Source organism: Haemaphysalis longicornis, unplaced genomic scaffold (genome assembly GCF_048455015.1).
Source record: "Haemaphysalis longicornis isolate Haplotype H1 unplaced genomic scaffold, Haemaphysalis longicornis Haplotype H1 scaffold_4, whole genome shotgun sequence".
NCBI lineage: Eukaryota > Metazoa > Arthropoda > Arachnida > Ixodida > Ixodidae > Haemaphysalis > Haemaphysalis longicornis.
The window spans coordinates 50,883,150-50,905,018 of NW_027526361.1; the positions used below are offsets into that span (position 1 = coordinate 50,883,150).

A 21,869-nucleotide genomic window follows, 5' to 3' on the forward strand; every position below is an offset into this window, starting at 1 on the left:
ATAGGTCCCAGTCAGCATGGCTTTACACCAAAAAGATCTACATCCACAGCAGTACTCGTTCTAAGCCAAATTCTCAACACTGCTCTTCACAACAATAATATAGCCGTAGTAGTATATTTAGACATAAAAAAGGCCTTCAACACAGTTAATCATGCCAAATTATTGAGTAAACTTTACAATCATGGTTTTAGGGGTAGGATACATGAATTGTTAACCAGTTATTTATCTGATCGCAGACAATGCGTGACAATTAGGAACTTCATATCTGATCCGCAGACAGTATTAACCGGGGTACCTCAGGGCTCAGTATTGGGGCCCATTCTATTCTCCTTGTACATAAACGACTTTCCATCAATTTCGGAACATTCACAGGCATGAATGTACGCTGATGATACGGCTCTTATTTTCACAGGCGCGACGATCGAATAAATTCAGCCTAAAATAAACCACGATCTCAGAAGTGTACTAGCGTGGTTCAACAACAACTTTCTCTCCCTTAATCTTGATAAAACTAAATACACGATCTTTCACTCTAGGCGAAAACAATTAGGTTCAAATTTGTTATCTATTTCCTTAAACAACAAACAACTTCAGCATGTATCTTCCTACAAGTATTTGGGCATCATCTTCGAATCGGATATGCACTGGAAGTCGCAAATCCAACATGTCTGTTCAAAGCTGGCTTATGGGTGTCATATCTTACTAAAAGCTCGCGAATGTTTTGATTTGGCCATACTACGGATATCGTACTTCGCTTTTGTCCATAGCCACTTGAGTTATTGCCTGGAATCCTGGGGCGGCACATATATCACATATCTGGAACCGGTTATTCTGATACAAAAGCGCGCCTTAAGAATTATGACGTTTTCAAATTCAATAGAACCTAGCAGACCTCTTTTCCAGCTAACACGAATATTACCCTTTACCCTTGTATACAAGCAAAAAATTACTCTAACAATTCATAATATAGTGCAACATAGCGATCCGTTGCCGTTGAGTATATTTTTATCCCCTAACGTAAACACCAGAGCTGCAACTAATAACCAATTTAATTTGCCTGTTTGCCGTAACACCTACGGACAAAGATTAATTCAATTCAATGGCGCCCATATTTGGAACAGTATGCCTAATAACGTCAGGAATAAAACTAACTTCTCTCTGGCTTTAAAACTGCATCTAATAAGTGTGTATAAATAATGATCAATTGTCTTTTTATTGATATGTTACGGGTATGTTGATTATGTATGTTATGATATACGATGTGTCAAATATTTTGTTGTGATGGGTTAAACGTTTGATATGTTCATTTCCCTGCTTTTTACTAACCATTGTGTTCGTTTTTGCCGCTGTAAAGATAGCGTATTTAGTATTGGACCCACGACAAGCCAATTGGCCATGGGTCCAAACACTGTCTTGAATATTTTTGTAACCGTATTACATGAATAAACTGAACTGAACTGAACTGAACTGAAGCGACGACGGAACATGTAAATAAACAATTTCAAACTTGTACAAATACGTGGTCATGTGTCCTTCACTTGTGGTCGTTTCCTAAGCCGCTTGTGGTCGCTTCCTACGCTGTCTGTTCCGTTTTCATCTATCCTCGTTTCCCGCAACCTTTCGAATACTGTTTCGGAGACTAGACTGTAGTGAATGCTGGACTGTCTGATACCGCTTACCCACGTTATTTGTCCGTCACACTTGTTTTCTGTGTTTACTATTACAAGCCGGCTTTCCTGAGATACTATATATATAAAAAAAAGAGAACCGTTATAGGGAACCGTTGTGATCTGTGTATCCATCGAAATCTTCTATGTGGGCATTCTTATCTCTAACTGAGATTATTTCACCCGAATCCTTGAACTCCATCATATTTCTTCTCAAACAATTTGCCATTTCCTCATTTTCCTCCCTAGCTTTGCTTCCAGTCCACAGATACACATCTCCTAACAATGTATTTTCCCCTCCTATGGTGTCTCTGACCCATAGATGGTCTTTACAGCTTCCATGCACTCTTTGCCAGTCGGTGTCTTGTTTAATAAGCATGCCAACGCCTCCCCCTCTCTTCATTCCTGTGGTCCTGTAACATCCTTCCCAAATATGATTGTCTATGACACATGATTGTCTATGTCTCAGAGGTGAGTCTCGGCTAAAGCGTACGCGTTTATTCCTTCCCGTTCAAGTTGATTTTGAATTTCTACCCACTTATCAGGCTTCCTGCCTCCCTGCATATTTATGTAGCTAGAAATATATATTGCATTTGTTTTTCCCTATCGCTTTCCGCTTACGGGGTTTATTTTTGTCCCTTACAAAATTGTTCGCTTTATTGTTTCCACTTAAATCCGCTCTGTCTATGTTCTCAGCTATGTCCATAGATTCTTCGGTGAGCTCTAGGCCTGGCTGCCTCCCAGCGTTGAGCGTGCATACGTCCCTCGCTTCTCCTTTGTCTCCTAGTTTGCCTTAGCTGCGCGGGGCCTCTCAAGAACCTACTGCTCTCCCACCTAAGCGCCACCCCACCTTATTTCCTAGCCTGGGGCTGAAGTGAATCCCATCCCACTGAAAAGCTTGCCTACGTCCAATGCTGCCCACTACCCTGTTCACGTCTATCACTTCAAGCTCAAGTTCCCTGCCGCGCCTCACAATCTCGCTTTAGCAGTGAGTACTGCCCGTTCGGTGTGCACGCCCTGCTTTGTCACCTCCGGCACGGTGCAGACTGCAATGAGCACATTTGGGGCCGCCGCCCGAAGGTCGTTTACCCCCTTCGCTATCTCCTGGCCAAGTTTTAAGTGCAATGCACTTCTTAAGCGACCCTGAACCTGCGTCTACCGGCGATGTCCGCGCACGTGGAGATGGGCGCGCGCAGCCTGGCCGCTGACATGGCACATACCCACGTGGGGGATTGGCCAGGAATCTCCTCGCCTTCCTATGGCAACGGGGGGAGATGGGCGCGCGCTGCCTGGCCGCTGACATGGCACATACCCACGTGGGGGATTGGCCAAGAATCGGGCGTGAGAAGGGCTAATGCACCTGCTTAAAGGAGTACTGACACGAAATTTCAAAGCTGAGATCCGCTCTAGCAATCAAGTACAACGACAACACAAATAGGTGTCTGTGAATAAATGCTTCTTTCTTTCTTTGTAGTTGTGTGTGTGTGTGTGTGTGATCTCTCTTTCGCGAACATTACCGAACCGCGCAAATTCAACTCGTGCATTCGCACTTTCACATTCTTCCCCTCGGGGAAATGCGGGGAATTTTGTTCCCTCCTCTCCCTTTAGAACATCGTTAAGCCCCGCGGCAATCACAACAAGGTTTCTAGCTTTACTGGACAAGGCCAGCTTCCCCTTTGCTTGTGCCATCACCGCATGTATCGTTTGACCGGGGAAACACCCCACCTTCACACGCTCATCCCCCTCTACCCTTTCCACTATGGCAGCGCTGCTCCTCATCATGTTAGAATCTCCCGCAATGATTCCCCGGCTATCTGCCACGTGCTGCTCTTTACTGGTACCCTACTTATCGACTGGATTTGCTGGCCTATCTTGCAGCAAGTGGGAGTAGCTGTTGCCTTTCGTATCTTCCGCCCCGTGTGTCACCTCGGTGCATTCCTCCGCTCCGCTGCGTGGGCTAAGGTCTTCGACATTTTTGGGGGAAATTACGGCCCTTTCTAGCTTCCTCTCAGCTGCTTCTAACTTCCCTCAACGGCTTTCCGTTCGTCGCGTTCGTTACTTTGCGCTGCCTCCAGTTCTGCGGCCCGCTTAGCTAACCACGAGAGTTACCGCTTCTACTCGCTCTAGTCGCGACACCACTAAGCATAAACGACACGTACTATCGTGATAAATGAAAATACGAACAACGGAGTGCGTGGCTTTCAGTACATGCCGCGCATTTTGGCGACGAGCCATGTATGCGCAGTACGAATAAGTTGCGAGAGTTCGTGTCCAACCTTGATATGGGAAGACCATGGTATTTCCATCGTCCGTTGGGCGCTCAGCACGAAATAAAAAACAAAGGAATATAGCTGCGTGTGCCATTTTCACTCACCGCAGCAACAAAGTTAGATAAAGTTTGTGTGAGCGGGCGCCGAACGCGGACCAAAACGCTCACATGCCGAACGACGGTGTTCCCATATTAACGTTGGACACAAACTCTCGTAACAAGCGCATACGCAGCCTTCGCCGGGGTGCGCGGCATGTACTGAAAGCCACGCCCTCCGCGCTCCGCTGTTCGTATTTCAGTTTATTACGATGGTACCCGCCCCTTCATCTGCCTCCCGCCATCCGCTGAAACTGCTCTGCATCTACTTGCCGCGGACAGCTACCAGCGGTACCAGCTTTCTACACGTGTTCGTCATCTCGGCTGTAAACCCGACACAACGAGAAAAAACCGTGCAGGTTAATACTCAGCTTCGGCTGTCCTCCGCTGTCTCTGTCGTTTCACTGTCTTTTGCTGCCGAAACACGCTGTTGCCGAAGCACAAAAATAAGACTGCGCAAGTGAACTGCACACAGCCAAAACTACCGGCCAACTAGCGCCGCCTCTCGACCACCGCTGGAGACGCGGAGCGTCTTTTGATTGATTGATTGATTGTAGGGTTTAACGCGCCGACGCAACGCAGGCGATGAGGCGCGCCGTAGTGGAGGGCTCCGGATTAATTTTGACCACCTGGGGATCTTTAACGTGCGCCGAAATCTCGAACACACGGGCGTTTTTGCTTTTCGCCTCCATCAGAAAAGCGGCCGCCGCGGCCGGGAATCGAACCCGCGACCTCGTGCTCAGCAGCGCAACGCCTTAGCCACTGAGCCACCGCGGCGGGTGAGCGTCTTTTGTGTTCCGAGCGGCCGCTACGTGAAATGAGCCAATGGCATTTCCGGACGGCCGTAGCCGTAACACCCATAATGCATCTCTGCAGAACAGAAATACTACACCAGAATTCTTATATATATATATATATATATACAGAAAGATAGGTCAGCAGTCTACAACGCCAAAGGAGGCATAGGGGTGTGGTAGGGCTCTTTTCTTTTCAACTACGGTTAATGAGGTAAACATTTTTTTTTAATATACAGAAGAAAGAAAGAAAGAAAAACACGCGCCCAGAGTGGGGACCGAACCCACGCCTTTCGATTACATGTCGAATGCCTTACCAATTCGGCTATCTGGGCGACTGTGTTCTCCTTCACTTTCTGGGCTATTTATATTTACTAGAAGTGTATCTGACGCTTGAGGGTGGTAGCCAGCGCCACTCTGACTACACGGGGAGAAGGGGACCTTCTTTTCCACCCCCGGGGCGTGACTCGAAGGTCTACAGCCTGTCATGAGCGGCTAACTGGCGGGAAACCCTCTTATGCTACCTAGGCATCAAGGCTGCCAGAACCGAGACCCTCGCTACGCTTTCGCAGAATAATGTAGTAAGGAAATGAGGATCTCGTTGAGGAAATACAGAAAGATAGGTCAGCAGTCTACAACGCCAAAGGAGGCATAGGGGTGTGGTAGGGCTCTTTTCTTTTCAACTACGGTTAATGAGGTAAACATTTTTTTTTAATATACAGAAGAAAGAAAGAAAGAAAAACACGCGCCCAGAGTGGGGACCGAACCCACGCCTTTCGATTACATGTCGAATGCCTTACCAATTCGGCTATCTGGGCGACTGTGTTCTCCTTCACTTTCTGGGCTATTTATATTTACTAGAAGTGTATCTGACGCTTGAGGGTGGTAGCCAGCGCCACTCTGACTACACGGGGAGAAGGGGACCTTCTTTTCCACCCCCGGGGCGTGACTCGAAGGTCTACAGCCTGTCATGAGCGGCTAACTGGCGGGAAACCCTCTTATGCTACCTAGGCATCAAGGCTGCCAGAACCGAGACCCTCGCTACGCTTTCGCAGAATAATGTAGTAAGGAAATGAGGATCTCGTTGAGGAAATACAGAAAGATAGGTCAGCAGTCTACAACGCCAAAGGAGGCATAGGGGTGTGGTAGGGCTCTTTTCTTTTCAACTACGGTTAATGAGGTAAACATTTTTTTTTAATATACAGAAGAAAGAAAGAAAGAAAAACACGCGCCCAGAGTGGGGACCGAACCCACGCCTTTCGATTACATGTCGAATGCCTTACCAATTCGGCTATCTGGGCGACTGTGTTCTCCTTCACTTTCTGGGCTATTTATATTTACTAGAAGTGTATCTGACGCTTGAGGGTGGTAGCCAGCGCCACTCTGACTACACGGGGAGAAGGGGACCTTCTTTTCCACCCCCGGGGCGTGACTCGAAGGTCTACAGCCTGTCATGAGCGGCTAACTGGCGGGAAACCCTCTTATGCTACCTAGGCATCAAGGCTGCCAGAACCGAGACCCTCGCTACGCTTTCGCAGAATAATGTAGTAAGGAAATGAGGATCTCGTTGAGGAAATACAGAAAGATAGGTCAGCAGTCTACAACGCCAAAGGAGGCATAGGGGTGTGGTAGGGCTCTTTTCTTTTCAACTACGGTTAATGAGGTAAACATTTTTTTTTAATATAAAAATGTTTTTTTTTTAAATGTTTACCTCATTAACCGTAGTTGAAAAGAAAAGAGCCCTACCACACCCCTATGCCTCCTTTGGCGTTGTAGACTGCTGACCTATCTTTCTGTATTTCCTCAACGAGATCCTCATTTCCTTACTACATATATATATATATATATATATATATATATATATATATATATATATATATATATATATATATATATATATATATATATATATATATATATATATATATATACATGGGATGAGGGTTCGGATCACACCCGGCGGGCATTTTTTCTCCACTTCCTTTCTGTCTTTCCAAATTCTTTATCTGTTTCAATGACCTACCACATTCTCCCCTTTGCTTTCCGAGGTTTTCTTGACTACCAACTCTTATTTCTGTCTTAATCCAACACCGTCTTTGGCTTCTTGACAAGATCTTTTCACGAAGCCAAAGACGACGTAGTTGTCTTCAAGGAAAACAAGTTTATTGGATAGAACTTGTGCCCCCCTAATAACTCAAAGAATACACAGGCGGCGAAGCAGCAGTCAACAAAGTGACGTGCCCAGGCTAGCGTCGGCGAGTCCAATACCGCAGCGTCTGTTCTGCGGGCTTTATCATTCGGCGCGAGCGTTTCTCGAACCGTCAAATTACATCCAGAACACTGTAGATCAAAGGAGATTATTCTAGGCTGGCGACGTTAGTTAAAAACAGTCTCCCTGTCAAAGGCGATTACACATGCCGCTTAAAAATAAATAATGGAACACGCGCCTCACTTGGCCCACAGATAACACCGATAACACAGCCCAGCGCAGCCGGACGTCAAAACCAAAACATAAATAAACCCAATGCATGCTTCACGGCAATATATATATATATATATATATATATATATATATATATATTGGTAAGGCATTCGAGATCTAATCGAAAGGCGTGGGTTCGGTCCCCACTCTGGGCGCGTGTTTTTCTTTCTTTCTTTCTCACGTAATTAATAAAAATTAATAATAATGTAACGTCACTAACGGTAAAAAAATAGTCTAACCTTCCCCTATGCCTTCTTTGGTGTTGTAGACTGCCGGCATTTCTTTCTGTGTATATATATATATATATATATATATATATATATATATATATATATATATATATATATATATATATATATATATATATATATATATATATATATATATATATATATATATATATATATATATATATATATATATATATATATATATATATAATCTGTGTGTCACTGAATGCGCCTGTCACGTACGTGTTATTGTACCCCACGTTGTTTAGCGATTCCGATGAATTTATTCGACGTGATTACCCGAGCCAGGATCTCATCCGATTTTGTGGTAACAGAAAGCCTACGAACATTTACACATTAGCTGGCAGTGGCAGTGTAGAAGACGGATCTCGCCTTAATTCGCAATCCCACGCGATTGCCCCGCAATGCCACGCGTCCTTTTTCTCCCCGACCGCATCGCGCACGTGCCGCTGCCTTTTCTCCCCGTATCTGTTTGCCGGCTGGCAATGTTTTGCCTATTCGGGGAGCTGGTTAACGAGCGCAATTAGATGGCTCTGCATGCCAGCCAGACGTCCAGGACTGCTTTCCATTCACGCCAAAGCTTTGTTATTAGAAGCGATCGGCTTGTTGCCACAGATCTAGGCCCTGTCGCATTGTTCGGTGCAGTGTAGTGACTGCCGCCGCCGTTATCTGTGTTGAGATCGACGCTGCGCTGGCATGGAAGAAAACCGTACTGCCTAACGGTTTTAAATGCAGAGCATTTCAGTAACTCACGATGTCACCCGCGTTGGCGTCCGTAGTCCGCACGCTCACTGCGCATGCGCGTCGAGTCGAGGCGATAGCGAACACTCCTGGAACACTCTCTCGCGAGGGGCATTGGATTGGATTCGAACACTCTCTCGCGAGGGGCATTGGATTGGATACGATTGGATTGGCTTGGATTGGATTGGCTTGGCTTGGCTTGACCTGGATTGGATTTGGATTGGATTGGATTAAAGTGGATTGTGTTGGATTGTGTTGCGTCATAGCCGCGGCACGTTGCGTCATAGCCGCGGCAGACGCGCTGGGGCCGGCGCATGTGCAGTACTCTCTCATGCACTCTCTCATGTGCAGTACTCTCTTCTTCGGGCGCGCTGCGCATACAACCGGTGTGCCGTTCTCCGGTGAAGCAACATCCGCGCTTGACTCAAACACCTAGAGTCCACGCCGCTTTACAAGTACTCCAACGTCGTCGACTGGGACCGGCTTACGCAGTCCCCTCAACGTAATAAGCGGCGGAGCGCGCGTTCGGAATTCAGTCAAGGGCGTCTTTGCTTGGCTTTCGCTTGACGTGACGCTTTGCTTGACTCGAGTAGATGCGACGCATTTACTCGAGTTCCCCCCGTGGGATGATGCGGGAGGCTTTTAAGTGCGAATGCACTTTATAAGCGACCCCAAACCATCCACCGCCGGCGGCGGCGGCGGCGGCGTCCGCAGTGCTCCTCTATATTTAAAAAAGAAACAGCATCCGGCGCCAGGTTTCGATCCGAGGACTTTGCGGCCGCAGCGCGACGCTCTACCGACCAAGCCACGGACGCGACGCTCATATCAGCGTTAGTGACGCGCCTTATATCTTTAACGCATTCAAACTACGTCGTCAGCGGCGTGCGTTGGCGACTCAGCGGCGTTATAGCGGCTTGATAACTGCGTGGTGTACACGTGATACTACAAACCCGATGGAAGAGATGGAAGAGAAGGCGGCGAGGCGGTGGGCTGCGGGGGCCGAGCGCAAGCGCCGCAAGCGGGCCGACAACCGTGCATTCGCACTTTCACATTCTCCCCCTCGGGGAAATGCGGGGGAATTTTTTTTTGACGGTCCGCTCCGCTCCGATTAGAAAGGAAGCGAAAACTGTCGACCGAAGCGCGGGCCTTCTTCTATGCAGCTCCGAGAAACACAGCCTTGTATTGTCTATTGGAAAGTTGAACGGCTTCTTTTAAATTATTTATAACCATTATGCCGCGTCAGTGACTAAATTATATTAAGAAGGTGAAATAAGGATACGGTATTTTGCTTTAAGTGATCAAAATATAATTTCTTATATTTCCTTTCGGTGAAGTTTTGGTTTACACACGTACAGGGCACGACGGTGGCGCGAATGAATCCCCGTCCAGGGAAATACGGCTATCGGCTAGCTAAAAGCCCCTCTTCTGCTGACGCTCCGGTTGTGCTGAGCGGGCCGCCGGGAGCGGAACAGACCGCCAAAAACGGTCAGCCAAAACTCTCTACAGACGCGCCAGCGATTTTTCGCCCACGCGGTGTGACATGAGCATCAGCAGCTCGCAGTCATAGTGTCGAATCAAAGGGTTGTTACACTTTTCAGACATCTGCATTGCTCTGTTCGTAGGCAGTGGAAGATAAATCACAGCGAAAATTTCATTTCCTTGAGGGCGTAGAAGTACGTGAAGCGGTTGCAGTTGCATACTATATTGCTAACCACCTTTCAATAAGCAGCAATATTGCTCAGTACCAGCGTTCCTCTTAACATGCCTGTTTCTCAAGGGGGAACTCACCTGATCATATTCCCATGGAACTTACGAACTCATGATCCACGGGCTTAAAAAGCATCATGCATCAGTAGGAAGAGTACTAAAAATACATAGAAACGTGGACAACAGTCTAGTTTGCTTCTTCTAGAAATATATCAGATACTTACTGAAAAAAAAAAAAAAGAAATAGTCTTTTAGTTTACCCACTTATCATTAGACGGCTCTAGCGGTCTACCGTGCGAGAGTTTTATTTTTTTTTATTTCAGTACAGAAGTGGCATGTTTCCAAAAGAAACAAACTAGGCCGTTGTGAACATGGATATGTATTTGTAAACCTTTTCGTATTGGTGCGCGGTGGTTTTAAGCCAGTGGTTCATGAGGTAGAAAGCTCCCATAAGAATATTAACACGTGAGCGCCCCTTAACAACTCGGCATCGGACCCTTCACAGCTTGCACGCTTTCATGTGAACGTGACGCATGCCTCATTTCTTGTAGCGCAGAAACACGATTCGCGGCCGAGACGACGTCTAGCGGGCACTGCGCGCAGTGGCCGCTAGTAAGCGCTGCACAGAATGTCTGCGGCGCGCATGACTCCGGTCCCGAGAAATGCAAACGAAGCTCTAGTGAAGGGGGTGCTGTGTGGGAAAGCCGGCTGTGCAGTTTTCGCAAGTCGTTATTCGGCGGGCCTTCATCGTTAAGCTGATCTGTCGCACCCATCCGCCCAGTCTCCTTATCCGTTTGAACCACTTCACCACCTAGAGCCTAATTGTCTGTTAACAATCCCGCATTTGGCGGTGGGAGCGGGATCCCGGGTGGATTCGTTTATTCACGCCCCGCGCAGAGCTGCGATCAAACCTCGCCAGTAGGGAGATGTCTGCTTTCTATTGGTCTCCTCGATTTGGCTACACTTTCTGCACCAGTTCAGGCGGTGCAGCACTCGCGCACTCGATTTACCAGTGCAGCTTGCGCCACCTGCACTTCGGCCCTCGATTTGACGCCGTGCTGCACCAGTTCTTCTACACTTCTGCACTAGCCCCTGTGCGAGTTCTCGTCTCGTGCAAGGTGTAGCGTGCGAAAGAACTGGCGCTGCACTTGCACGGTACTTTTGTGAACTAGTGCAGAAAGTGTAGCCGAATCGAGGAGACCTTATATTTGGTAGTATCTGTATTCAAAGGTGTCAGTTGAGAGATCGGCAGTGCATATGGTCCCGGCTTCCACGCCGCTGTGGCAGCATTGGCTCTGATGGATAACATTATGAATATTAAAAAAAAAAGGTAGTGTCTATTATCCCGGCAACCGTGGGGATTACCGTCAGAAATTTCTCACAGCAGTCGCCTCTCATTGGCTAAGCACGCTACGCGGAGATTGTATGGGATAAATATTCCTCACAAAGCCGTTTTTGCAGCTGCCCTTGCAGCGCTGTGGTATAGTGCTTGGTTTTAAACGAGAAGGCTCAGGTTGGGATCCAACAGGGCGATGTTTTCTTTTAGCTTTCAGGATTTTTCGGTCATCGTGATTCTGTTATTACTTTTTTACTATATCAAGCGATCGACGCAAAGGACTTCTAGCATGGGTTGAATTAATTAAGTTTAAACCTGTGTTCTGTGTCGTTCGGCTGGGTTAGATTAGGTTTGTTGCAGTTGGGCTGGATTTGGGTAGGTTATGACGCGTTCGGTTAGGTTACGCTAGGTTCGGGGAGGTTATGCTTTGTTAGTTTACGTTGGGACGTAATATTATTCAGCAAATTTTAGGCCAGCCAGTTTTGATGGAAACTGCCGTGAGAATTTCCTGGAGGTAATGCTCACGGCTGCCGTGAGATTAGACGCAGCCTTAAAAAAATAGCACAACGCTAAGATCAATCACTGCCGCTCGCATTAAAGTGAAACAAAACGAAAATAAAATGAATGCAGCGATTTGGTTAGAATCACTTGAGCGTGAAGAGCGAGAACAAAGCGAGAAAAACTGTGTGCGCGTTGGTCGGCTCGGAGTCCGTGGCTACCGCCACGACCCGGCAGTTGCCCTGGATGGACAGACGGCGAACGACTGCCAACACTTTAAACTAGGCCGACTGCGGGCTAGGCATCTGGTTTTCTTCTCATTCTTCTAAAGATAGCGTCAACTTTTCTGTAGATTGAAAGCCTCATGTTCGTAAGCCAGACACTTTCAATGACGCTTCTTTAGTGTATGTGTAGTTTTTTTCACTCTAATGAGGCCGTTGCATACGTGTTTGCACTGAACTGCCGCAGTGAGCGTATGGACATAGCCTGGGGCGTAATTTTTTACTCTCGCAAAACGGCTTTTGTCTAGCGTTTGGCTTGCTAAACGTGCGCTTGCTTGCGAGAATCTTCGCACAGTATGCCTAGTCTGTATGGTATACATGCGTATCTTGCTTGATCTTGCCGCAGGTGTCCCTAAATCGAGTTATCAAAAACAGTGAGCGGTTGTCTAAGCTATGTTCTAAATACAAAAATGAGTAGCTTAATATATACCCCACGATTAAAGGAACCCATCCTTATAATAAGCATTGATTATCGCACAGAAAAATAATTTAAGACTCTTGGATTAAAGGTACACCCTCCCAAGTTTTTAATAATATCACGAGAGCGACGACCGACCGGCGTGTCAGCGCCTTATCACGGTGTCCAGCGGCGAAATAGGGGAGGATACGCGCACGCGCATAGAACTGTCTGCTGTATGATTGTCATCTGGTAAGCTGTTCTCCTTAGAGCAACACACCCCCTATTTTCCTGATCGGCTATAGACGTTTGGTAGCCGCCAAAAGTAGCCATGAACAGCGTAAAAGTTCCTGATAAACGTGCCGAGCAAGTGATGCGAGAGAAACATCAAATGCGCATTGGAGATGCGCAATGGAATTCAAATAACCCCGGTTTCTCCTAAACAAAGTCAGGCAGATACCATGGCAGTGGGTATATCACTTTCAAAAAAACAGCGTAGCAGACGATGCTCACACAGGAGCGGGCTTTATGCGCGTGCGCGCACTCTTGCCTTTTTCGCCGCTGGACATCGTGATAAGGCGCTGACACGCCGATAGGTCGTCGCTCTCGTGATATTATTTAAAATTTGGGAGTGTGTACACATCAGCGCTATTTCGAGAAGCCGAAAACCGCACAATTTGAGAGATTTGAAGCACTGTATTTAGAGCATCCTGATCTCTTTGATCACTATGCATCAAATGAATAAGGGCCCTATTTTTCACGGCAAGTTCAATCGCATACAGAGAAGGTTGCCTCTCATACCACGTCTCTGGGTTCGATTTCCGTTCCTGCCTGTGACAGCAGCTGTCATCGCCAATGGCCGATCCCTTGAATAAGTATGTGACCAGTCCGGAGACTTAAGAATTCCGTACGAGAAGCTACGAATCAATTATGATAGCTTCGTGGAATCAGCATGACAAACAAACGCTATCTAGCAGTAAAATATCACCAGGGAAAGTTGTAATAAGGCTTTCGAATCCAGAGCACGTATCTCAAAAGCCGCGTTCCCTGTGGCGGACGCGTAGAGCAGTTGTTTAGTACATGTAACATGTACCCATCCCTAGCTTCCTCACTAAAAATTTCAGCCGCTGAGGAGCATAGTAAAACCATTCCGGGAAAGTTACATTGAGCACAGTGATCTTGGGTGTCAACTTGGGTGTCAACGATGTAAAAATTATTTCGCTGAATCATGAATAGTTTCAGTGTAACTTTTTGCCAAAAGGCACTGCCCATACATTTCAATGGGGTAGTTTCCATGGCTGTGAAACCTGTAAAAATTAAGTGCTAAAATTGAAATTACGCAAGTAGCCAGTTTGTGGCCCAATATTATCTGCACGAAAGTACTTTCAACTACACTTTATACCTAGAGTAATTACGTCTGAAAAGAACTGAGAGGCTGATACTATTGAGATGCTGAGATGCTAATCATGCAGAGCACCTGACAGTTTGCTCAGCATGAATAAGTAGCAAACCTTCGCTCGAGAGAAGGTGGATAAATTTGTGCCCTTCCGTTTCTCTACTTTCTCTCGTAGCTCCCCGGTATGATTCCGCCAGTAAGGGTCACTGTCAAAATAATTCGCTTGTGATTAATGATGTTTATTCTCTCTCTCCATCTAAAGGGGGGCATATACGTACTTAATCAACGTAGTTGCATTTTGATATTTTGGTTTATCACTGGTTTTGTACTCCACTCTCCACGCCAGATGCCGAGGCACGTATACGTTTGTTTAATTAAGGCCCTTTCACTTGCATAGCAAAATAATTTCACGTTGTTGACAACTTCAGCAACGCTTTGTTGTTTTACGAAGAAGATAGCGACATCTACTGCGTATTTGCCAGAACTCACATCAGAAGTTTAAATCACTTCAGTGTTTCTTTTTTTGCTATTCTATTCGGTGTATGTGAAGAAGAAAGGAAACAGAGCGCACCCCTGCCTCATCGACCACTGTATTTCAATACACCTTCCACTCCCCTGTTTACCATTATTCCAATTGAAAAATTGCTGCAGGCCATGCGGACACCTTCTAGAACCACATAACCAAAGTCAGGGTGTTTCAAGGCTGCCATAGCCAATCGTGCGGCACACGATCGAACGCCGATCTTTGTCGACTTGTAACATTGCGACGCCGCATTACGTCGTAGCTCTCAAGTACGCTACACGCATTATGTATGCTGGGGATAATTGATCTTTCCTTATGTCACATGTTTGATGAGACCCTATTATGATACTGGTAACAGTTTTCAAACTTTTAGTCACTATTTTTTTTGCATTTTTTTCAGAAAGCATTTGTTAAGTTTCTAGAGCGGTACAATTTCACCCGTCGGAGTTGGACAAAGTCCTCTGTTTTAGGAATTCAAATCGGGTGGGAAGTCAAAAACGATGCTGGCAGCACTTTTAACGTAGAACCTTCTTAGAACACGCCAGTTAACACAGGGGACACCTCGTGTTTTGTGATTTTATAAAAAGAAGCACGAAGGCCCTCATGCGGATTTCTCCGCATTCAAGTCATTAATAGCTTTTTAAACCCCTCGGCCATGATGGGGAATACCTGAAATGTCTTCGTTTTGATATCTCTTGTTGGCAGGTTAGAGGCGAACTCACTATCGAACTTTTCAAGTTCCGTTAAGCTTCGGGTAAACAAGGTACTATGATATTAAAAAAAAACACTTTATATACCTTTGTTTCCGCTACTAACTTTGCCTTTGTATTAAATTTCTCTTATTTCGTAGTGGCAAGCGTACTTTTTTTAGTAGCACGATCTCTTTTGGTGAGGATTTTATTCACTATCGTTCCATTCGCTCGCGGTCTGACGAGCGCCGTGAGATTACGTTCCGCATCCATCAACTCAAGTTTTTCTGTTGTGACCCGTATCTCATCCTTGAAAGATACCCGGTGTTCCGCTTTCTTCAGAAACCGTCTGCAATTTAGCGCGCACAGGCTTTGGTGATTTCATTCATACTTTTCGATAGCGCTTCCTGTACCGATTACTCGTAATTTTGTTCGAAGGAAACGTTCGAAAGTTGCATTATATTGGCGCGGCATTTATTTGGTGTTCGTCCTGGAAGCGGACGGGCCTTACAATACTCTTTCGACGTGCAAGCGATGGGTGAGTAGGGTTAGCGCATTTCTTTTTACGACATTTTGTAAACCGCTTTTTTTTTTTTGTTGTTGTTGCCGGATGAGAGAGCCAGCTTTTGGGCACCGTCCATCAAGTTAGATTTGGCGGGGTCTAGCCTGGGCTTGTATACGGATTCGACAGTGTGTTTGCCGGGAAGCATCCGTGGCTGCCTCAAAACATTATCAAGTCTCTTCGGTTTCTAGTTGCATGCTTTTCATTACAGCAATTGAGCGCCGTTTCTAGAAAATGATAGTATGGTGTCCGCGGCGACACTGTTTTGACCGTTTTTTTTACACAACGCTTTACTCTGTAGGCCGAGGTCGAAATTTATTAAACTAATTATAAAATGCCAGCTACACCACCACTGAAAACTCTTTTAAACCCGTGCCGGTACTCTCCTTGTAAAGATATGGATGCAAGAAAAGAGCCTCTTTGTGGCGTTGAGAAGGGAAGGAGGGGGGGGGGGGGGCGTTTTACTGTTGGGACAGAGTTGCGCGTTCTGGGATGTGTTGCACCGGACTCTAATAAAATATCTGTCAGTTTATGCCCGCGGTATCCGATATTTATCAGGTGAAAATGATGATGGTATGCCCCTCGATCTTATAACGGAAGTGACGCAATTTTAAGTGACAACCCAGGTATTGTGCAGGACGTAGGGGTGATAGGCACGATTCAGAGCAGCGATCATGGGATGGTTGAATGCAAGGCAAGGCTGAATGTCAAGAGAGGAGAGGAAATTCGTGAAAAGTAAGAAACCCAGCCTGAAGTCAGTCAGATCAAGGACGCAGGAGAATAAAAACGACTCTTAAAAAAATTGGTGTTTTTAACGAGGAGAACGATGACAGTCTATACAGGCTAATTGACAACCTAAAAACGGCAATCATAGAATCAGCGGCAGCTTTGGGAGAAGCAACATGTAGGGAACTAACTGGAAAACTGACTCAGAAAACGAATGAACTTATAATTGCGGGACGTAAGGACATGAAAGTGTCAAGTACGGCTGATCAAATTGAATTAACAGAGCTGTTGACATTGGTTAGCAGAAGTAAAACCAATGAAATTCGTGCATCTAAGACGGCAGTGATCGAGGAAACGCTGGAAATAGAAGCAAGTTAAAAACCAACTAAGAGGAAGCTAGCCACCGACAAAGACAGAATGTGAGCAGTCAGAAACGAGCATGGTAGCATTACGCAGAGCATGGACGGGAAAATAAATGAAGCAGAATGATTCTAAATCATGTTATACATCAGAGATGTTCGAACAGGGTGAACTACTGAGCGTAGAAGCTTAGCTTGCGATGTCCCGCAAGTAGCTAAAGAGGGAGTAGAAAAGGCTCTCAAGGGCATGAAAAGAGGAAAAGCTGCAGGTGACAACGGCATAACCATGGATATTTTAAAGGAAGGAAGAGACACTGTACTGGAAAAGCTTGCTGCACGATTTTCAGAATGCTTAAAGACTCGAAAAGTACCCAAGCCTGAAAAAACGCCACCATAATTCTGATTCATAAGAACGGATATTCCAAAGACCTTAAGAATTACAGAACCATCTTCCTGTTTACCAAAGTAATAGTGAACCGCTTAAGTGACAGCTTAGATTCCCAACAACTCAGAGAGCAGGCTGAGTTTAGTAAAGGATGCTCAACAATGAATCACATACATGTAGTCAATCAAGTAATAGAAAAATTCTCAGAGTACACTAAAGCCCTTTATGTGGCATTTATAGACTATGAAAAAGCGTTTGATTCAATAGAAATCGGAGCAGTGTTGAAAGTGTTAAACGACCAAGGAATAGAAGAGACCTATATAAGACTCCTAGAGGACATATATGAGGAATGTACGGGCAGGATAACCCTTCACAAGCACTGCTAAAAGTTCCCGGTCCAAAAAGGAGTGCGACAAGGAGATACCATTTCATCTAAAATTGTTCGCAGCATGTGGGGGGGCAGGTGGGGAGGATGGGGTATTTAGGAAGCTTGACTGGGAAAATGTGGGTTTACGGATAAACGTGGAATACTTTAATCCTTAGAGGTTTGGATACATAGTCTTGCTGAGTGCTACTGCACAACGCCCGCGAAAAATGCTTGAGGAACTTCAATCAGAAAGCCAGAAAGCACGGACGCGGGGCTAAAAATAAATATCAATAAATCTGAAGTACTAATGAATAAACATTCCGAAAGTGCCCTCTTCAGCATATCTAACTAAACGCTAGAACAAGTACACGAGTATGCCAAAGGGCATACTATCGCAATCAAAATAGAAAAAAAAAGTACACGAGTATAACTGCCCCAGACAGGTGGTCAGTGCTGACCCAAACCACGAGAGAGAAATCCGGCACAGAATAGGTATGGGCTGGGGTGCACTCGGCAAGCCCTCCCAAATAATGAAAAGTAAGGTACCTCTATCACTCAAAAGACAAATCTACAACCAGTGCATACTGCTGGTGATGACATTCGCAGCTGAAACTTGGCGCCTTACTAAACAACTGGAAAGCGAACTTAAGTCGGCACAACGGGCCATGGAACGAATGATGTTAGAAGTAACACTTACGAACAGGAAAAGAGCTTCCTGGATCAGAAAATAAACTCGAGCAGGTGATTTAATAGTCCAAATAAAGAGGAAGAAATGGACTTGAGCAGGCCACGTAGTGAGAAGAAATGACAACCGGTGGACAATTAGGGCAACAGAGTGGATGCCAAGAGACGGGACTAGAAGAACAGGAAGGCCTATAGCACGGTGGAGTGATGAAATAAGTTGATTCGGGGGCAAACAGTGAACTCGAGCAGCGCAGGACAGGAGTGGTTGGAGATGCCTTCAATGGAAAATGCCTTCGTCCTGCAGTGTAGGCTAATGATGCTGCTGCTGATGATGATTATGATGATGCTGATGCTGATGATGGGCTTGCGTATGCCGTATGTGGAGGTGTCAGATGGCAGTCCGGTACTTCGATGTAGATGCACATCAGAGAATATTTCGAGGAGGCTATATTCTTTTTTTTTTTTGAACGGAAAAGGCAGAACATTGTGTACGGGACTGGCTATCACAGGTGGGAAGGCTAACACATAAAAATATTTTAGGCGCCAGCGCTGTATCACAGAGCGGGTTATGGGGTTTTCACGTTTTTGTACAATGACCTTTTGTTGTTGCTATTGCTTGGGTCCATAAAAGAACAAGATTAAAGTTACAAATAAATGTAGGGCAGTGGTTACGTAACTTGTCTGTCACCGCACATCCCAAGTTTAAATCGCCGTGCCGGCAGCGCACTTTTAAATTCAGGGGTCAAATTTTGATGCTTCTCCCAACGCCGTGTTTTCCGCCTCATGGGGCACATAAAGCTTTCGCATCAAAAATGAACGTCTGTAACTGTGCAAGAACAATTAATTACGATGACATAAAAGACCAAGCAATATTAAAGGAACACCAAGAAACATATATGATATGAGTGTGAACGTGAATGAACTTCGTTACTTATACGCATTCAAATAGAAGCAATGTGCCTAGCGAAGCCGTTTTGTTCAGGTTCCCAGTGCGTGCAGCACGTCCACTTGAAGTTCGCTCTTACAATTGTTTACGCACGTGAAGTTAATTTTTCCCCTGCGAAACTAAAGCGACATAATTACTTCGTTTTCTGCTCGGCAGGTTGTTGAATGAGTGCCGACAGTGACCAAAGTTCGATGGCTAAAAATGGATATGGTCCGATTCACGAAGATGCTAAAATGCGTTCCTGAAATTAAGTAGTGAAACGTTGCTTGTACACAATTGTAAATCTATGTTATTTCTCCAGTTTAGGGATGCCGGGAAACGGCAGCTCAACCGGGTCGTGTGCTGAGCACAGAGTTTCATATTATTGTATGAAACTATGGTGCTGAGAGAGGACGTGCGACATAAAATTACAGCCGGTCGAACTCCAAGTTGTCCCTCTCAGCGGCATTCACGTTAGTAGTGAACGTTACAGACAAGCCCATGCAGCGCAAAGAATCCCGGGCCATCTCCACTAACTCGAAACCTTGGGAGGGGCGAAGCATACTATGTACAAGTATTCTTCGCGCCTTGGCGTTTTTGCCAACGGAGATGAAACCGTTGGGGTGTAGAGGTATATAGCTTTGCTGTAAAAGTCTTGTGTCTTCGAAGCACGAAGTTTTCAAGCGCGAGGCGTAAACGAGTGTCCCGGTGTTTTGTCCCGGTGTTTTAGTACCGCGACTAGATAAGACGGTGGTTATGAAGACGGCATGACACGCCGACAGCTCGGGCCCCGAGGGGGCTTCGCCCCTAAAATATCTACATAAAGTGAACAGTTTGGTGAGGCTTGCGTTGTCTATTTGTAAACCTTTGGGGTTCTAGCGGTGAAGCGGGATATAGGTATACTCGTAAAAGCTTTCGAATGCTTTCGAAGCATTGTCTTTAAAGCCAGCGACAAGGCTCGGACACACGCTCGGACACACGCTCGGTCTGGCTCGGACACACGCTCAAAAAAAAAAAAATCGTGTACAGTATACGTCCTGAAACCCCCTGCAACTGTTCCCGAGCTATCAGCGGCCTAACCAAAACGAGTGCCGTTCTAATTTATAATCGGACGCACGTTGGCCGGTCTCGATTAGTGCATACTAGTAAATAGTTAACAGAGACCAATAATAGCTAAAAAAACCCGAAAAACATAAATATGGTGCCTTCGCTTCCTTCATGTTGGCAAAACAGACACAAGTAACTAATAAAACGTAGGGAAGGAATACCCCAATTTTTTGTGCTATTTTATTGGTCTAGGAACAAAGTACTGAAACCCCACAGGGGAATCAAAAGTCCTTAGCTTTAGGTTCTTTGCGTTCTCTCCTTATGAACCCTATTCTTTTATGCCCACGATGAATATTTTGTCTCAGAATGGAATGCAAGCCTTGTTTTAGCGAAAATCAGCCCGAACATGTGTAGTGGCTGTGACGCGAAGAGCATACGTCGCAATAACGCCATCATATATCGTATTTCTTGTCACCGCCATCAAACAAATAAAGTGAAGTGTGGCAAGGCAAAACAAGCGGGTAGCACCGCTAAACCCGGCATACACAAATTTAGGTAAGTTGAATGTAATCCGATATACATCGCGCCTCAGCATGGACCAAGGGAGTTTTTTGTCAGCCACATCTTCCAGCTTCAGCGCCTCTGGTTTCGCATGGCCTCAAATGTCACGCGCACGCAGCGACTACCGAATGCCAGGAATGTTTCATCTACAGCCCCGACAGGCGCACATTTCGAATGGTCCAGCCTTGACGCTGATTTACGACACACGCGCTATCCAAGCTGCCAGACCAGAAACTTCTGCGTTGAGATGCGATCCCGGATGCTAGATGCCGCCGCACGGACATTACTTTGGCGGGAAATACAAACAAATCCGGACATCTGGGCCATAATGAGGGACAGCACGAAGCGACTCATTTGGGTGACTTGTGTAACCAGTTCTCGCTTGAGGCTTGAACGTAATCACAAAACATGGAGTTCTATGCGCTGGTGGGTGGTAATGACTTCCTGGTGCCGCAAGACCGAAAAAGGCTCTGGTAAGAACTTTGTAAACAAATCAGTTATTATTATTTTGTTGTTTTACTTAGCTGAGGGTAGCCTAATTGAGGAGAGAGAGAGAGAACGATCTTTAGTGAAATCTGGCGATGTTAGCCGGGCTAAAATGCCTAACTTGCTACGCCAGTTGATGACGTGATGAAGATGACGACGATGATTTTTGATTGATTGTAGAGTTTAAAGCGCCGACGCGATGAGGCGCGCTGTAGTGGAGGGCTCCGGATTAATTTTGGCCACCTGGGGATCTTTAACGTGCGCCGAAATATCGTACACATATGCGTTTCTCCTTTTCGCCTCCATCAGAAAAGCGGCCACGGGGGCCGGGAATCGAACACGCGACCTCGTGGTCAGCAGCGCAACGCCTTAGCCACTGAGCCACCGCGGTGGGTGACGATGATGTTCAAGAGCTTGATCAGAAACGCTGAGTCATTTACAGAGACTGGGCTAGACCTGTGTGGTGCAGGTACTGTTTTAGAGCTTTTGTAGCCCGTAAAGCACGTTTGGGACATGCCCACGGTGCTAAAACGTCCTTTAATTAAGGAGGAAGGGAAAATACTCACTCGCAAACTCTCTCACAAAGCAGCACGGAGAACACCAAGCAGATGAAGGGGACAAAACGAGATTTTTTTTTTTG

At 45.9% G+C, this 21,869-nt stretch overlaps 2 protein-coding genes across 2 annotated transcripts in view; one reads left to right on the forward strand and one right to left on the reverse strand.

The window, feature by feature from the left end:
• LOC144178678 (RYamide neuropeptides-like) overlaps window positions 1-21,869 on the reverse strand; it is a 123,314-nt gene that overhangs the window by 16,822 nt on the left and 84,623 nt on the right. The gene's annotated exons all lie outside the window — the stretch shown is intronic.
• LOC144178677 (uncharacterized) overlaps window positions 4,273-21,869 on the forward strand; it is a 183,634-nt gene continuing 166,037 nt past the window's right edge. The window contains exon 1 of the mRNA XM_077706683.1: window positions 4,273-4,391. The gene's annotated coding sequence lies outside the window, so the exon portion shown is untranslated. The remainder of the gene's footprint in view (window positions 4,392-21,869) is intronic.